We start from the raw sequence: 18,706 nt of genomic DNA, 5'->3' as shown, positions 1-18,706 counted from the left end.
GGCAGGTCGGCTGGCCCCAACACACAATCAAAGTTTGGAAACACTAGATCTGATATCTGTGAAGTAAACATCAATAGCAACAGGACAACAGAACTAGGTGACAAGATGGAGAGATAAGTGAGCAAAAGGCAAGATGTTCTTCCTTCTGCCGCATCCCTTTCATCTGAACCAGCAGGTGCCACCCACAAGTGGGGTGGGCGTGTCTTCCCACATCAGTCAAGAAAATTAGGACAGTTCTTCCAGTGAAGATCCACACTCAGGTGTTTCTGTTATGTGGCAAGTTGACATTAAAACCAACCATCATAGAAATGAAAGAAAGTATGTTAGAAAATAAACACCGAGAGAAAAATAAACGTAGTTGGGGAGGCCCAAAAATGTAAGTCTATTTCCACCTGTCTGAAGGTCAGAGAGTTTTAGCTTAGGGGTTGAAAGCACTCGCTACGTTTACAAAGGACTCGTGCTCAGCTCCCAGCACCTATGTGACTGTTCCTAAGCACCTGTAACTCCAGTTCCAGAGGGTCTGAGGCATCTTCACGACAGCGCAGGCACAGTACACGTCACACACATTCACACAGGCAGGCAAAGCATTCATACACATGGAATAATACAAATAAGTCTATTTTTTAAAAAAAAATCTGTATTTAAGGTGTATTCTGTGGTAGGATCTTTCATTTCTGTAAAAGGAACAGTAGTACTGGGAGACTTTCTAATATTACCTACATACAAAGAGTTTCTCTCCAGTGTGGTTTTTAAAAAATTGCTATGGGTATAGGTAATCTGCCTGCGTGGATGTCTGTGTGCCACAAGCATGCAGAGGCCACTGAAGTCAGAAGAAGACACTGGACCCCTTGGAACTGAAATTAGACACCGTTGTAGGCTTCCATGTGGCTGCTGGGAATCAAATTTAGGTCCTCTGCAAGAGCAGCCAGTGCTCTTAGCTGCTTAGTCAGCCCTCTGGTCCCCTCGGGTTGACTTACACGTATTTGGAGAAACCAGGGAAGTAGGGGAGACTTCCTACACTGAAAATGTACACAAGGTTCCTCTGTAGTCAGATCTCTGTCATGTCTTTCCCACGATCTGGGACTACAAAAGGACTTCAGCATCACTCACATTCAGAGGGCTTTTCTCTAGTATGATTTTGTTCATGGACTTGAAGAAAACTTTTAGAATAAAAATCATTTCCCTGTTATTTTTTATAAAGTTTTCCCTCCATGTGGCTGTTTCAAATTTGCTGTTTGGTTTGGTTTTGTTCTGTTCTTAAGAAATCATCATGATAGGCTTTCACACGTTGGTAGCCAAAAGGTCCCACTTTTATTCAGGGTGAATTCATGTGAAAGCAACCCGGCCATTTTTTGGAGCACTGGACTGAAGTCTCACAATCCAAAGGAGGAGCAGAAGGAGAGTGAGCACGAGCAAGGAACTCAGGACTGCGAGGGGTGCACCCACACACTGAGGCAATGGGGATGTTCTATCGGGAACTCACCAAGGCCAGCTGGCCGGGGTCTGAAAAAGCATGGGACAAAACCGGTCTCGCTGAACATAATGGACAATGAGGACTACTGAGAACTGAAGAACAATGGCAATGGGTTCTTGATCCTATTGCACGTAATGGCTTTGTGGGAGCCCAGGTAGTTTGGATGCTCACCTTAATAGACCTGGATGGAGGTGGGTGGTCCTTGGACCTCCCACAGGGCAGAGAAACCTGCTTGCTCTTTGGGCTGAGGAGGAAGGAAGACTTGATTGGGGGAGGGGGAGGGAATGGGAGGTGGTGGCGGGGAAGAGGCAGAAATCTTTAATAATTAAATAAATTAATTAATAAAAAAAAGAAAAGAAAAAAAAAGTGTAAGCACTGCTTTCAAAGCTGGGGGATGTAAGCCTCAGAAAATGACTGTCTTCATAAGAGATATTAAGTAACAGATTTCCCATATCGTTTACATGAAGATGGTCTCTACTCATTGTTGAGTTCCTTCATGCTTTTTAAGGTGACTAAGAGACCTAAAGCCTTTCCCACACCTCTTACACTCATGGGGTTTCTCACCACTGTGCATCAATGCATGGTACTGAAGAGAACTTAAGTGGGTGAAGGTTTTCCCACACTGCTTACACACACGAGGTCTCTCTCCAGTGTGAATCATTTTGTGTTTCCGCAAAGCACTCTCGGAACTCAAAACTTTCTCACATTGTGAGCACACATGTGGGTTATCGCTGCTGTGTATCTTTTCATGACTTGGAAAAGAAGTCGAACAGAAGAACCCCTTCCCACACTGCACTCATAGGGTTTGACACCACTATGACTTACTTCATGCCTCCTTAACTGATACAAAGACACGAAGGCTTTTGTGCACTGCTCACACACACAGGGCTTCTCACCAGTGTGAATTCTTACATGGATTTGTAGGGAACTGGGACGAGTGAACGCTTTCCCACACTGCTTACATACACGGGGTGGATTCTCGTGTGTCTTTGAAGGGAAGCAGTGCGAGAAAAGCGTTTCCCACACTGATTACGTGCGTAGGGCTTCTCACCAGTGTGGATTATTTTATGCCTTAAAGGAGAATTGAAATGAGTAAAGGTTTTCCCACACAGTTGACACTGATGGGGACTCAAGCCAGTGTGAATCTTTTCAAGTCTTAGAAGAGAACTGGAATAAGCAAAGGTTTTCCCACACTGCTTACATGTATAGGGCCTCTCGCCAGTGTGGATCCTTTCGTGGACTTGTAGGGAACTGGGAAAAGGGAAGGCTTTCCCACACTGCTTACATTCGTGGTGCTTTTCTTCAGCAGGAGTACTTTCCTGAGTCTGACTGATTCTTATGTCTTCATTAGACTGCTTACTTTTATTAGATTTCTCTTCCGTGTCAGCACTTTTATGCTTCTGAAAAGATGGGGGAGGGCTGGAGGTGTCCTCTGATTCTTTATTATTACTCAGCTCCTTTCCATGTTCCTGAACTTCATTTGTTTTCTGCCCTGGCCTAGGTTTTAGCCCAACACTTAGAGCTAAATAGCCAATGACTACATTTACAAACCCATTTCTTTTACACATATGTACTCCTGGATAAAATGTATGGTTCACAGTGCCCTCTGTAGAGAAGCTGACGACTTCTGCACACTCATGATCTTCCTTACACTCATGGAGTTTCTCCACCAGTTGACATCTGTAAGAAATAAAAAAGTAGATTGCTAAGTGTTTGATTATTAATGATTTACCAGTAGAGATACTGGTTCTGTGTACTGTAGGAATTCTGAACATGTGTACACGGAATGCTATGCAGCATGATTTGAGGATAGCTGTAATAACAGCAATGGCATAATAAACACAATGAGAAGTTATATTGTTTCCACATTTGGCAAACATTGAATGTATATGTCACATTTAAATACCCATTTCAATACTCAATATTGTGCACCATCTAATGTCCAGTACTGATGATGAAAATGATGTTGCATTTTGAACTACCTGAATGCTATGGTAGTTTGAATAAAAATGGCTCCCATAAGCTCATAGGGAGTGGTACTATTAGAGGATGTGGCCATGTTGGAGGAAGTGTGTCACTGGGGATGGGTTTTGAGGTTTCAGATGCTCAGTCTAGACCCAGTATGTCATGCTCTTTTTTTCTGCAGCCTGTGGGTCCAGATGTAGAACTCTCAGCTCCTTCTCTAGTCCATGCTTGGCTACAAGTCCATGACAATAATGGACTAAACCTCTGAGTCTGGTAACTAGACCCAAATACATGTTTTCCTTTATAAGTTGCCATGGTCATGGTGTCTCTTCACATCAGTAGAAACCTTAAGACAAATGCCCATATTGAGTTATCTTTTTGTTTTATTATTTATTTATTTATTCGATAAGATTTCACTTTGAAGTGCTGGCTGGCCTGAAACACACTTAGTAGACCAGGCTGGCCTCTAAATGAGAGATTCACCTGCCTCTGCTTCCCATGTGCTGAGATTAAAAGTGTGGCCCCACACCTGTCTATATGTATTCTCTCAATGGTTAGTTCCAGTCTAAAAGTGACATCTTATTTTGTTTCACATGCACCGCATACTGAAGATGGCAGATAAACTGATATTTCATATTCCATACTGTATATGATATAAAGTTTGTACATGTGAAGTATGATCTCATATGTATGCATGTATCGTGATACTCAAGTTGTTTTCAGTGCTCTTATTGATGACTTGAAACATATTGGAAGTTTCGGAGACAATTTCCTGAGATCAACTCAGATTGAAACTTGACATATTAGTTTCCTCTTTGTAAAATATCCTATGGCACCATAAACATTGAGGAACCTGAATTACCTTAGCTTTATGCCAGAATTTTCCATCTTTTGGTATTTCCTTATGTTTCCTAAAATAAGATCAAAATGAATCATTATAAATCATGATACTACAGGAAAAACATTAGTAGATTCCAACTAAATTCATGGTATAAAGTAGCCCGTTTCATATACTCACCCCTGCCACCTTTTTTTTTCTTTTTGGAGGGGCAGAATGTGAACACAGTCTCCCACTACCACAAATTATACAGTCAACTCTTCTACATTTGAGAAAGTCACAGGAGTCAGCAAGAATGAACTAAGAAAACCAGCTTCCTGATCTTGGTGTCTCCCCTGCCAAGTAAGCATCCCCAAATCTTTACCATATTTCAGTTCATGCAGCAGTGATGAGCTAGAAGCACTTTTGTTTGACTGACCTATTATGAGAATGGATGTCTTTCCTGTAGAGATCATGTTTCTCAATATTTCCTTTAGCACATCTTTGTAGAGCTCCTTTTGGGATGGATCCAGCATGGTCCACTCCTCCATGGTGAAGTGCACAGTTACATCCTCAAAGGTCACTGACTCCTAAAAGCACACACATACATTTCCACAAGGGTGAACTTCACAGTACCAGCTGTCTAGACTTTATAAGAAGTTATTGTGACACTATGTTCATATATGTTCAAGACGTCTTGCTCACCACACGGTTACTGTTCGTACATACTAGGATTCTCCCAATACAGTAATTCTGACAGTAGATTGGAACAATGAGTAAAGCAACAGCAGAATAGGACTACCTTTTCCCCCATAAGCTGTGCTAACTCTCTTTGTCCACTGGGTCATTGTGACAAACTTTATAACAAATTCTGACTATCTAATGTCCCAAAGAAAATCCAATATGAGCTGTCCCAAGACTGCATATTCTTACAGATGCTGAGGGAAAATTTTCCATTTCTCTTGGTATCTGGGACTTGTGATTAAGAGCAGCTCTTTCTTATATAACCATAAAAATGATGTGGATTTCTTAAACAGTTGGTGCCAACCGTGTGTGACTTTTGTTGCAAGGAGAGAGGGCCTGCTTTTCATCCTGGCTAGCTTACACCCGAAATAGTCACACAGAAACTGTATTCATTTAAACACTGCTTGACCCATTAGCCCTAACTTCTTATTGGCTAATTCTTACATGTTAATTTAACCCATTTCCATTAATCTATGTATTGACACATAACTGTGGCTTACTGGCAAGAGTCTAACCAGCGTCTGTCTCAGGCAGGAGATCCATGGCGTCTGCCACTCTGCCCTTCTTCCCAGCATTCAGTTCTGTCTACTCTGCCTACCTAAGTTCTGCCCTATCAACTAGGCCAAGGCAGTTTCTTTATTCATCCAATGAAAGCAACACATAAACAGAAGGAACTCCTACACCAGACTTTTATATCACTTTTATATTTTTTCTCTCAGAATCCATACTACATTTCCATGTGATTATTAGAGAGAAACTGGTTAGACTAGGTATATTTTCTGAATAATGACTCTTTGAGAAGCTGGTTCAGTCTTTTGAATACGATTGGTACCCACATACTCATGTAGTCAAATGCTTGGTCATTAGGGAGTGGCTTGAGAAGGGTTAGAATGACTAGGAGAAGAGTACTTGTTAGCATAGGTGTGGCCTTGCTGGAGGAGGTGTGTCACTGAGAGGTGGGCTTTGAAGCTTCAAAATCCCCTGCCAGCCCAGACCCAGTCTCTCCTCTCCTCCTCCTCCTCCTCCTCCTCCTTCTTCTTCTCTCTCTCTCTCTCCCTCTCTCTCCCTCTCTCTCTCTTCTGTCTCTCTCTTCCTCCCCCATGCCATTCCAGTCTATAACACTCAGCTACTGCTTCAACTCCATGGGAGCCACTATGCTCCCTACCATGATGAAAATGGAATACACTTGTGAAACTGTGAGCAAATTCCCAATGAAATGTTTTCTTTCTAAGAGTTGCCATGATCATGGCGTCTCTTCAGAGAAATAGAATACTGACTAAGTGGATAGCCTTTACTTGCTCTTCTTACAACTTGTTAGGAACTCAAATATATCATCTATGATTCACTATAACAATATTTAGAAGAGTATATCTGCTTTCTCATAGAACATTCTTAAACAATAATAAGACTTGTAAGACTAGAGAGATGGCTCGGCCATTAAGATTACTGGCTGCTCTTTCAGGGGACCTGGATTTGATTCCCAGCACCCACACAGTAGCTCACAACTGTGCAACTCCATTTCCAGGTAATCCGACCCTCTCTTCTGGTCTCTGTAGGCACTCGGTATGCATGCCACACGCACGTGCACATGGATGCACACTTGGCAACCATATACATAAAATAGAACATAATAACCATTTTACTTTCTTTATTAAAGACCTGATGGTACATACTAATTTTCAACTTGACAGGATCTAAAATTCACCTAGGAGACAGGACTCTTGCTAAGTATGTCTGGGATTATCTTGATTCCATTTTAGGCAGAAGAGCTCCACCTGTCTGTGAGATGCACCATTCACTGGGCTGGGCGAAAGTGAATTCAGAGGACAGCCATTGCTAAGCACTGGAATTTATTGCCATCTGCTTTCTGACTGCGGTTACAACGTGAGCAGCTGCCTCTAACTCTTGTTGTCAAGCTTCTCCCAACGTGATAGACCCCAATCTTGAACTAAATCCAAAATAAATCTCTGCTCTCTTACATGTCCTTCTCAAGGATTTTGTCACAACAACGATACAAGAACTTATATAAGATTAAGGGTAATTCATTCTCTAATAAATTAATATTTTTAGGGAATACAAACAATGAACAATGAAAAATAGCTCATGTTCTTAGAAACAGCTCTAACCCCTCAAAGGTATGTAAGAAATTCCATAATTACTAAAAGTGTGATGGCGCCAGGCAAAAGTGGTGCGTGCTCTTAATCCCAGCACTCAGGAGGCAGAGGCAGGTGGATCTCTGTGAGTTCAAGGCCAGCCTGGTCTACAGCGCAAGTTCCAGGACAGTCAGGACTGCACACTAGGAAAGCCTATCTTGAAAAACAAAAACAAAACAAACAATTAAAAGTGGGATGGCTGGGGCTGGAGAGATGGCTCAGCGGTTAAGAATATGAACTGTTCTTCCGGAAGTCCTGAGTTCAATTCCCAGCAACCACATGGTGGCTCACAACCATCTGTAATGAGATCTGGTGCCCTCTTCTGGGGTGCAGGTATGCACACAGGCAGAACACTGTATACATAATAAATAAATCTTTAAAAAAAAAAAAGTGGGATGGCTAATGGTAATTGTCACTTGCCAGAGTTTAGAATTATCCATGAGACAGACTGTGTGGGCATGCCTAAGCACAGTCATCTCTACCAAAGCCAGCCATTAAGAAGATCTGTGAAAGGTTATTTTGATTATATTAACTGGTGTGAGAACAACCATCCTAGTTATGGGCTGAACTGCTCCCCAGGGAGGGAATCGCAAACTGTGTACATTCCTGATATGCACTCTCTGCTTCCTGCCTGTAGATGATGTCACCAGATGCTGCTTGACTTCGCCACCAGGATGGACTGCACTTTTGATTTCTGGCCCAAGAAATGAAACTCCTTTTGTATGGCTATATGGATATATATTGTCTGCAGCGCTTACATTTTTATATTGTACGTATAAAAACAGAACTACTCATAAGATGAATAAGCTAAATTTGTCCGAATATCTCCTAGTTCATAATGTAACTAGAATTTTAAAACTCAACATTCTGACTCTGGTAATCATGACAGACTAAGGCCGTCAAAGAGCTGGAGTGATGGATGACTTGGTGGGTAGGAGCTCCGGCTGCTTTTCCAGAAGACTGGGGCTTGCTTCCTAGAACCCACATGGTGGCTCCAGTTCCAGGGGAATTCATTGTCCTCTGGCTTCCAAGAATACCAGGCATGCATGTGGTGCACTTACATACACGTGGGCAAGAAGCCAATACTCGTAGAATAAAAATAAATCTTAAAAAAGATTCTTATTGTTTCCTGGGTATTAACTTGTCCTCAGGCATGTGGGAATGGTTTAAGGATGTTCTGCAGCTCCTAAAATCTAAGACAGCCACAGCTTTAAGACAACGGCTGTTGCTGTGCTTTCAACCTTTGCAAAAGAACAGAGACAGGTACCAAACTGGATGGAGATGCAAGAGTTTTCTACTGCTTTCTTGTTGCCTTAGAGGGCAACTGAAAAGTTGGTCCTTTTAAAACAAAAACACTTTCTAGCTGCCTGTTATAACAAAACTTAAAACCTTTTTGATTTTTGAGTCTTGGTTTTTTGTTTGTTTATTTGTTTGTTTTGAGAAAAGGTTTCTCTATGTAGCCCTGGCTGCCCTGGTATTTGCACTGTAGACAAGGCTGGCCTCGAACTAACAGAGAATCCAGCACACAGGAGGTAGAAGCAGGTCAATCTCTTGATTCGAGGCCAGCCTGGGCTACAGAATGATTTCCAAGACAGCCAGGACTACACAGAGAAATCTGTCTCAAAACAAAACAAAACAAAAAAACCAACCAAACAAACAAAAACCAAACCAAACCAAACAAACAAAAAAGAGGGTAGGGACTGGAAAAATGGCTCAGCACTGAAGGGCAGAGGCTACTCTTCCAGTAGACCCAGGTTCAAGTCCCACACGGTCGCTCATAACTGTCTGTCTGCATTTCCAGGGGATCCTACACCCTTACACAGGCATGCATCCAGGAAAACGCAAATGCACATTAAATAAAAACAAAATTATTTTTTAAAAGAAGAAGTAAGTGGGTCAGCAACATGGGTCCGTGCAGTGGTTAAGGTGCTTACTTGGCATACCTAGCCACCTCAGTTTAAACCCTGGAACTCACTCAAATGTGGAAGGAGAGGGCTGATTCCGAACAGTTGCCCTCTGACCTCCTCTAGGAGGCTGTAGCATGCGCATTCACAAGCATACATCACACACACAATAACAAAAAATATATTTTTAAAGCGGTGTGGGCAAAGCCAGAAAGCTTAGCTTACATAGATCACACAAAAAAACAGCTTTATGGGAGATAAAATTTGAATGTGGTGTACATGATAAAGTTAGCTTTAATCTAGGGTCAGATGTTGGTAGATGCTTATCTTGTCAGCCAATCTTTATGACACATTAAGAAAAACTAAAAACAAAGGCGCTAAGAATTTATGCACTCCAAATTGTGGAGCTCTTAACGTCAGTTAAAACAAAGACAGTGTATACCAGGCGGTAGTGGTGCAGACCTGTAATCCCAGCACTCAGGAGGCAGAGGCAGGTGGATCTTTGTGAGTTGGAGGCCAGCCTGGTCTACAGAGGGAGTTCCAGGACAGTGAGGGATACACAGAGAAACCCTGTCTCAAAAAACAAAGTAACAAACTAACTAACTAAACACAATCGAATAACCTCAGGTATTGTTTATCCATAAAAGAACAAACCTGATTGATACCCTTAGCTCTGGGAAATAATATATTGATCTGGACAGATAAATACCAGCTACTCAGAGAAAACCAGAATAAGGCTTTCCAAATCCCCACAGTTAGCCTTAATAGTTAACACTTGATCTGGCTGAGACACAAAATACTTACCTAGGGAGATTTTCCTGAAGTTTGTGTCCTTCCTCTAGGCATGTGATCATGGACCCATGGCCAGCCTGAGCCAGCACACACCAGTCCTTGATTGTACTCTAAAGACAGGATGACCTCACAGAAAACTGTTCTAATCTAGGAGCTAACAGTAGTATCCTCTAACACATCCGGCTGTTCTCTGTAAGAATAGCCCTGTCCATCCTAACTGTAAGGAAGCTTGTGGACTCTTAGGGGGTTTCCTTATCACAGTACTTCATTCACACTCAAGTATCCACCTACTTCTATCAGGATTTTCCATTTTAAAACAATATTTAGAAACAAACCAAATAAAAGAACTGTCATGATAGAGGCCAACTCCAGCCTCCCCAGGCCTGTGGATCTTACTTCCTGTGAGCCCGACAGTGTCAAGAGGACTCGGGATTCACTGTCAGCCCTAAGAATCCTTGGCCTAAGGGCACAGGTCAGGGAATTTGGAGGAAGGATTTTTTTGCATCCTGTGCCGTTAGCTTTAACTGTCTACTTGACACATCCTCAGTTACCCGAGAAGAGAATCTCAATTGAGAAATTATCCGAATCAAATTAGTATGTGGGCCTGTCTGTGGAGGATTAGGGCCCAGCCTACTGGGAAAGGCACCTTCCTTAGGCTGGTGGTCCTGAGCAGTATAAGAAAGCTAGGTAAGCATGTGTTTATTACTGAGACAGCGGGCAGCATACCTCCATCATTTCCGCTTCAAGTTCTTGCTTGAGTCTCTCCTCCAAATTCCTTCAAGGATGGACTGTAACCTGGAAGTATAAGCCAGACAAACCCTTTCCTTCCCTCTGCTGCTTTCGCTCAGGTATTTTACAGTGACAGAAAGAAATTAGAGCAATCTGAAAGGCAGATGCCACAGAGATGCTGAGACAGAGGACAATAAAGAGGATGGCTGCCCATAGCTAATTTATGCTGTAGGCACATCAGCGTTCGGTTATGCCAAGCCTAGGATGGCTCCATTTATTAAGCAACAGTTTTGATCTGATGTACTTGAATTTTAAGCAAACAACCACTATCTGCCAGCACACCAGGAGCCCCAAACTCACCACATCAACAAACAACTCCTTTTGTTTCATCAAAAACAGCAGACACATGTGCTTAGTAAGGACACTATCTGCAATCCCCTCACCTGAGCCTATTTAGAAGGAGCACCCCAAGACCAGAGTGCGGCTGGAGAGTGATTACATGGTCAGCTGCCAAAGAGCCAGGGAATAACCACAGGCAAGATCCCCTGCCTTTGTCCTCGGTTTCAGGGCAGTTTGTCCCACCTGGCTGATTGATAAGACTTACTCCGTCCCCAACAGACCTTTCTTTGTGCCCCAAAGCCTAGACTCCCAAGCCTTTCTATGATGGAGGTGGGTCATCTTTCTATCTGTTGTTTCATTGGTTAAGTAATAAAGAAACTGCCTTGGCCCCTTTAATAGGACAGAAAATTAGGTAGGCGGAGTAGACAGAACAGAATGCTGGGAGAAAGAAGCCGAATCAGGAGTCGCCATGATTCTCCCACTCCAGACAGACGCAGGTTAAGATCTTTCCTGGTAAGCCAGCTCGTGGTACTACACAAAATATTAAAAATGGGTTAGATCAATATAAAAGAGCTAGCCAATAAGAGGCTGAAACTAATGGGCCAGGCAGTGATTAAAAGAATACAGTTTCCGTGTAATTATTTCGGGGCATAAGCTAGCCATGCGGGCGGCTGGGTGCCGGGGACGCAGCCCCGCCGCTCTTATTACAACATTTCTACATTCTGCAAGCTGCGCATTGGTTTATTTTTTGTGTGAAATGTTAATATATGATTTAATATCAGTGATTTAAGATGGGAATATAAGAGCCATGATTGCCCAGGGTCTGCGTGTCAGCAAAATTAGGCTTACTTGGAAAACCGCAGCCAAGGATAACATTAATGTTCTTTAATAAATCGTGACAGTGTAAAAAGACACATGTCCCTGCATGTTTGTGACAGGACTCGGGGAGTCACCACATCTCTTTTCTCCTCTGGTGTACGCTCTCCCAACCTGTGTACCTAGTCTTCACTAACCTCTGCGGACACCGCCAGTCGGGAGAGACTCGGTGCTGCTGGGGGGGGGGGGGGGGGTACACATGCATCCGCTGCACGGAGCGAGCGCTCCGCCTGGGACAGTTCAGCAGCTCTGGCAGCAGGCCAAGGCCCACCCAGAAGGATCGCGGCTGCGAGGCTCCTCGGAGCCAGATTAGACTCATTTGCAGACTAAAACGGCACCCTACTCCCACACACCCGGTCACATGAACCATTTCTAGCGACATGGTGTCTTGGTATCTGCTTGGGGTTCCTGCTGTCAGTGGAGGGGAGGCCGAAAACGATGGGAGAAACCTGGAGAGTTCCCTCCACAGTCTTAAGGACCCAGATCCCCCAAAACGGCAGGGACCAAAAGGGATATCTCAGTGATGTGTAGCGGCCATATTCTTAATGTCTGGATTTCTCATTGGATTTGCATCCCGAAACAACTTGCCCGGTTGGTCATCAAGACACAGATCCGCCCCTTAAAGCTTAAGTGACCGGAAGAGCACAGTCACCTACCCCAGTGAGATTCCATGAATTCTAGGCGCAAGGCTACTCCAACAGCCCAGTTTACCCCGCTAGATCCACACTGGCTCCACTAGGGGAAAAGGGCATCAGCAGAGCCTGTCCCGGCTTTCTTGACTGGGCACTTGCTCAGCGGGCAATTCTTGTTTCCTCGTTTCCAATGGTGTCACAGATGTGTTCAGGGAATTCCAGCCTCTCTGGAAACAACTCATCCCATCATAGAAGACAAAAGAAAGAACAGATCTCGTTGGAATAAGAGAAACTGATATTATCACACTAGAGGAAATGAAATGGTGCAGATTTCTCTACCTTTCCATATTCAGTCAGTAACATAGAAAACTTATATGTGAAGGAACACAATTATTGAAGACATAAAGTGTGATTTATAGACAGAGGCCAAGCATACTAGCACAAGTCCTAGTAAAAGCAGGAAAAGGAGAACTACTCAATAAGGTTACATTGGGAAGAGGAGCAAAAAGACTCAGTGATCGCCATCAGTCCATCTTGGGATGACTAAAGTGAGAAGGAAGTTTAGGGGACCTAGGCACATTAAGCAGTCCAGGACAAGGCATGATCCCACCATCACTCAAATGTCATCATTTCTATGAGGTTGCCAATCTCTTTATTGGAGGAGGGAAGCATTTTGGAGAGAAGAGCTCCAGCTCTGGCTGATCCGGGCTTTTTTTCTCCCAACACGAGATTCCTGGAGAAATCCCAGTTCCTTGGGTTTCTGTTATCTTTTGTTGTTATTGTTGTTTTGTTTTTCTGACAACAGGCTGGCCTTGAACTCAGAGATCTGCCTGCTCCGCCTCCTGAGTGCTGAGATTAAAGACCTGTACCACCATCGCCTAGCTGGGGTTCAGTTTTAATACCGTTAAAGCTAGAGCATCTCCTTAGAAAACACTCCTTTCTGCCAGGTTAGTGACAGGGACACAAGATTTAACGTCAAACAGATGGTGGGACCTGAAAGGAAATAACTTGGGACTACTCAGAAAGAGCAATGTATCTATTTTAAGGCTTTGGGGAAAGAAGGGTGATGCACTGGGAGGAAGTCTTGTTAATGTGTGACTCAGAGCATGTGAGGGAAGAAAGGGATGAATCATTCAAAGTTCTTGGTGGTTTAGGATCTGGTTGCCTGAGGAGCTTGCTCATTTCTGTGGTGGGGTGTTAGGTTTTAGCTAGGCGCTAATTGGGCCACAGTTTCCTGTAGTGTTTCAGACACTGGCAGGTTCCCTACCATGAGTATGTCTGTGGCTCTCTACCCAGACTTGAGGAAGGAAGTGCTAATTCATAGAGATAAAGCAACTCTGTCTTGGATAACCTGGTTCTCAGAGCTGATTCTGAGGTACCTGATGTTGTAGGGATAGTTTAACGGCTAGACTGGGTTTGTAATCAAGCCCCCTAGCTGTCCGGATTAGAATGTGACAGGCCAAGAAACTTAGAAATGGGACACATCATACACTGTCTGGCACTCAATCTCATGGTCTCAAGGAACAATCTCTGTTTCAGTGTCCTCAGTCACACCTCACAGTGAAATTATACAATCACACCAGGCTACTTGTCAGTTTCCCTCAACTCCTTCCAGGGACTGCGAATCACAGACTCACAGTTGGGTGCTTGTCAAACAAGCCTCCATAGCTGTGAGAATTACAGCATCAGCATTGAGGGTAGAGAGGCTGCTGCAGAGGGATGTGACCTCAGAGACCGCTGGCCATATCTGACAATACAGACCCTACTTAAAAGGTCTGCGAGATGACAAAATTCTCTCTTAATTGCTATAAGACTTCATCTGGGGTTGAAGATTTAGTTTAGTGGTAGAGCACCTGCCTTACAAGCACATGGCCCTGGGTTCAGTCCTCAGCTGGGGGTCAGGGGAGAGACAAAATAACAAAAATGGTTGGAGACATGACTCAGCAGTTAAGAACACTGTCTGTCCAGAGGACCTGAGTTCAATTCCCAGGACTCACAGGGCAGCTCACAACTTCTTGTAACTTCAGTTCCAGGGGATCTGACACCTTCACAGACATGCATGCAGGCAAAACACTAATGCACATAAAAGAAAACAATTAAAAGATTTCTACCCACTGCTTGAGAGGCAGAGACAGGCAGATCTCTATGAGTCCAAGGCCAGCCTGGTCTACAGAGAGAGTTTCAGGACAGCCCAGGGCTGTACAGAGAAACCCTGTCTTAAACACCAAAAAGTCAAGCAACAAACAAAAAAGAATTCCACCCCTTTTAGCAGTATGTGAAAGCAAAAAAATACAACTCTCACCCCAAAAGAGATAAGAGATAAATTATTCTGGAGTCAAGTATGAGTGACAATACCCTAAAAATACTCATGTTACTCCAGTAGTATGTTCCAATGTAGTAACAGTATCATGATGTTTTATAGTTGCAAAGATACTTGAGAGACTTGAAGTATATTGGTGGAAATGTTGGCTATGTAGATTATAGAAACCGAGGCCATTTCTACCATATGTCCCAGACAACCTTGACATTATGGTTGGTCAAGAACTGTGTTAAAGGGGCTGGAGAGATGGCTCAGTGGTTAAGAGCATTGCCTGCTCTTCCAAAGGTCCTGAGTTCAATTCCCAGCAACCACATGGTGGCTCACAACCATCTGTAGTGAGGTCTGGTGCCCTCTTCTGTCCTTCAGGCATACATGCAGAAAGAATATTGTATACATAATAAATAAATATTACAAAAAAGAACTGTGCTAAATTAATATCCTTAAAGAGATTCTGATAACTACAATATTAACCCCTACACTCAAGAGGGGAAAAATGGCTAGTAAGAGAGTTAAAGATAGCCCAAGACAAATTAAGCTTTGAACCTGCAACAACCCCACCTCCTCAGTCACTGAAGCTGTAATCACCTTTATAGAACATTCAAAGTTCAATATGGTTTCTTTTCTTCTTCTGAATTGAAAAAATATTTTTGAGGTAGTCTCACTATACAGCCCTTGCTGGCCTGAACTTGCTATGTAGACTAGGCTGGCTCTAACTCAGAGATCCACTTACTATGCCTCCACAATGCTGGGATTAAAGGCATTCACCACCAGGCCCAGAAAATTATGTATGTATTTAGTGTATGCATGTTTCTGTATGTGGGTATGTGCACGCGTGAGTATGCACGTGTGTGCATATCTGCAGAGGCTCAAAGGGGGTATCAAAACCCTTGGGGCTGGAGTTACAGATGTTTGTGAGTAGACTGATGTGGGTGCTGGGATCTGAACTTGGGTCCTCTGCAAGAGCTGAAAGTGTTCTTAATCACTGAGCCATCTCTGCAGCCCAAAGGGGCGAAGTGGTTTTTCATCCTTCCTTCCTTCCTTCCTTCCTTCCTTCCTTCCTTCCTTCCTTCCTTCCTTTCCTCTTTCCCTCCCTCCCTTCTTTCCTCTTTCATTCTCCCTTATTCTTTCCTTTTCCTCCTCTTTTTTTTTGAGGTTGGGGGTGCATTCCTTCACAAATACAATGAAATCAGGGAGCCAGCTGCGACTGAAACATTGCATTCTTAAAACATTTTCTACTTTTGTCTTTTTTTTTTTTTAAAGTTCATTTGCAGCCTGCATGTTACTAGCCTGTCAGCACTGTCTACCTTCGTCAGAATTATAAGGTACCTGCATTAAAAAAATGAATTGAGTGGAAGCAAAGGAAACATTTAAACACACTCATATAAGCAGTTGTTGAAATTCAAGATCTCGTACATTCTCAAGTTCAAACACCAGACTTAACATTGAAATCGAGACCCAGAGCAGATCACTGGAGAATGGTCAAGGACACATAAATAAGTAACTGGGGGAGCATGCAATCCTCTGCCATGCGCAACCCCAGACTTGAACCGGTGCCTCCCCAAACCTTCAAATTTTCCAAAGGGACGTTCTTATGTACATCACCTAAATGGATACTCACAGGAACCCCTTATCCGAGGAACTACCTATCCTAAAAGTCTTTCTGCCGGGCAGTGGTGGCGCACGCCTTTAATCCCAGCACTAGGGAGGCAGAGGCAGGCGGATCTCTGTGAGTTCGAGGCCAGCCTGGTCTACAAGAGCTAGTTCCAGGACGGGCACCAAAGCTACAGAGAAACCCTGTCTCGAAAAACCAAAAAAAAAAAAAAAAAAAAAAAAAAAAAAAAAAAAAAAAAACCAAAACCAAAAAAAAACCCTAAAAGAGTCTTTCTTTAAGTCTAATCTTCACAGATTTTTCTTCATGCAGACAAGTTACAGATGACCCCAGAGACTCTGCACGCTAAAAATACTTTTCACAAAACACCACCCTTAAGCCTGTTACCGCCCCATGGGAACCAGGAGCTACACCTACCTCTGGCCTCCTGCTTCTTTCCTCCTCGCAACCTGCAGCTCCTCACAACCAGCCCTTCTAGGGTAGCAATTCTAACCAGCAGAAGTTACATGCTTTCAGTGAGGGGGCCTGTCTTCTGCCCACTCGCTTAGTGACCTGCTTCATGCCAACATGGGGTCATGGGACAAGGATGTTGACTCAAAATATTTTAGCTAAATGCTAGGATGCTCCCACATTCTACTTCTATGTTCACTTATGAAGTGGAGAAAGCTCTGAGACACTGTTCATATGGATTTAAAGATGGGGCAGCAGCCTATTCTTTGGCAATGCAAAGTTGGTAGTTGCTTCTAGGTAAACACACCAGCATGGAAAAGGACAAAACTGATAGGAACTCTCCGTTCTGCTCAGCTTCTAGTTTTCCTTTTCCCCAGCTGGTGGTTGTCAGAGAGGTCTCTGGGCCTGAGGGTCTAGATACTCTGCTTACCCCTTTGCAAGCATCTCTTGATCCACCACCACTCCTGACTCACATGGTCATTTGGGTTTGAAACAGAGCTTACTTTGTAATGGAAGATGACCTTGAACCCTTGATCCTCAATTCTCTTGCCTCCACTCCTGGTTTCTCAGCCATTTCTATAGTCACTGTTAACCCTCCAGACAGTGTTATTAGGAAGCACCAGGGATGGCAGGTCTCCAGGTAGCTCTGGGACCCTGAAGACACCCGGAAAACTCCATGGAGCATTCTAGGATGACCCTTCCTGACAAGCAGTAGGTCCTACATGAAAGGTATAGCAGGAGGGGTGTGTAGGCATCAGAGTCACTGGTATAAGGAACCTGTTCTGTCTGCTTGAAAGGCAGTCTGGGAGATGAAGGCATTGTTCAGGGCCAGTGCAGAATCAGGAGACAGGCAAGAGCCTCCTGGTGACAGAGTAGGGGAGCCTGCTAGAGGGAGGCAAGATACCCACCAGGCCATTAGATCTTGAAGGCTCCTTTATATGGATAGTGGATGGTGTAAGAGGAATTTGGGGCCAGAAATAAACAGATGAGTTCCTATCCTTTGGCACAGGGTGATGATGAATAGTTATTAGTTTGAGTGCATACAGAATCACCATAGAAACACACCACGTGGTCTATGAAGGGTGTTTCAGGGAGACCGACTCTCAATATGGGTGGCACCATTTCGAGCACTGGGATTCAGGACTGAATAGAGGGGTGGAGGGTGAGAGACACGAGATGAGCCCCAATCTGACTGTGGAGGCAATATGGTCAACCAGTTGTCTCGTTGATTCAAACAGCTAAGCTTCTCTTCTCACCACGCGTTCCCTTCCATGAGGGACTATAGGCCTTCTTAAATCTTGACTCAAAACACTGGCTTCCTTCCTTAAATTGCTTTTTATTTTTGGATTTTTGTTTATTTGTATTTGAAGACAGGGTTTCTCTGCATGGCACTGGCTGTCCTGGAACTCACTCTATAGACCAAAGTGCTTTTGAACTCCACAAGTCAACAGTTTGTATGTTTTAGCATATACAGACTCTAGATTTTAGCAAGAGACATGAAACTATAGGTCTATTTAAAGCCAGGTGTGGTGGCGCACACCTTTAATACTAGCACTTCAAAGGCAAACGCAGGTGTGTCTCTAAGTTCAAGGCCAGCCTAGTCTACAGAGCAGGTTCCAGGAGAGCCAGGGCTACACAGAGAAACCCTGTATGGGAAAAAAAAAGTTCATTTGGGACGAGATGAAGACCATTGGGCAGAGGGACAGAGAAAAAAAAATGGGTGAGAAAAGATAAAAAAACACATAGTGTGCATGTGTCAAAAACATCATGACAAAACCCATTATTTTGCACAATAATACATGCCATTTTTTTTTTAATTTAGAGGAAAAAATAATATGCAGAAGAAATTTCTTTTACCAATCTGGACCTAATGTAAGCATCCTGAAAAGGTTCAATGTTCAC

General features: G+C 43.5%; 1 pseudogene; it reads right to left on the bottom strand.

The window, feature by feature from the left end:
* Positions 1–4,486: 4,486 nt before the first annotated feature.
* On the bottom strand, positions 4,487–4,627 carry LOC130889929 (U1 spliceosomal RNA; annotated as a pseudogene).
* Between the last annotated feature and the right edge of the window lie 14,079 nt (positions 4,628–18,706).

Source organism: Chionomys nivalis, chromosome 1, assembly GCF_950005125.1.
Source record: "Chionomys nivalis chromosome 1, mChiNiv1.1, whole genome shotgun sequence".
NCBI lineage: Eukaryota > Metazoa > Chordata > Mammalia > Rodentia > Cricetidae > Chionomys > Chionomys nivalis.
This window is presented reverse-complemented; position numbering and strand designations above follow the sequence as displayed.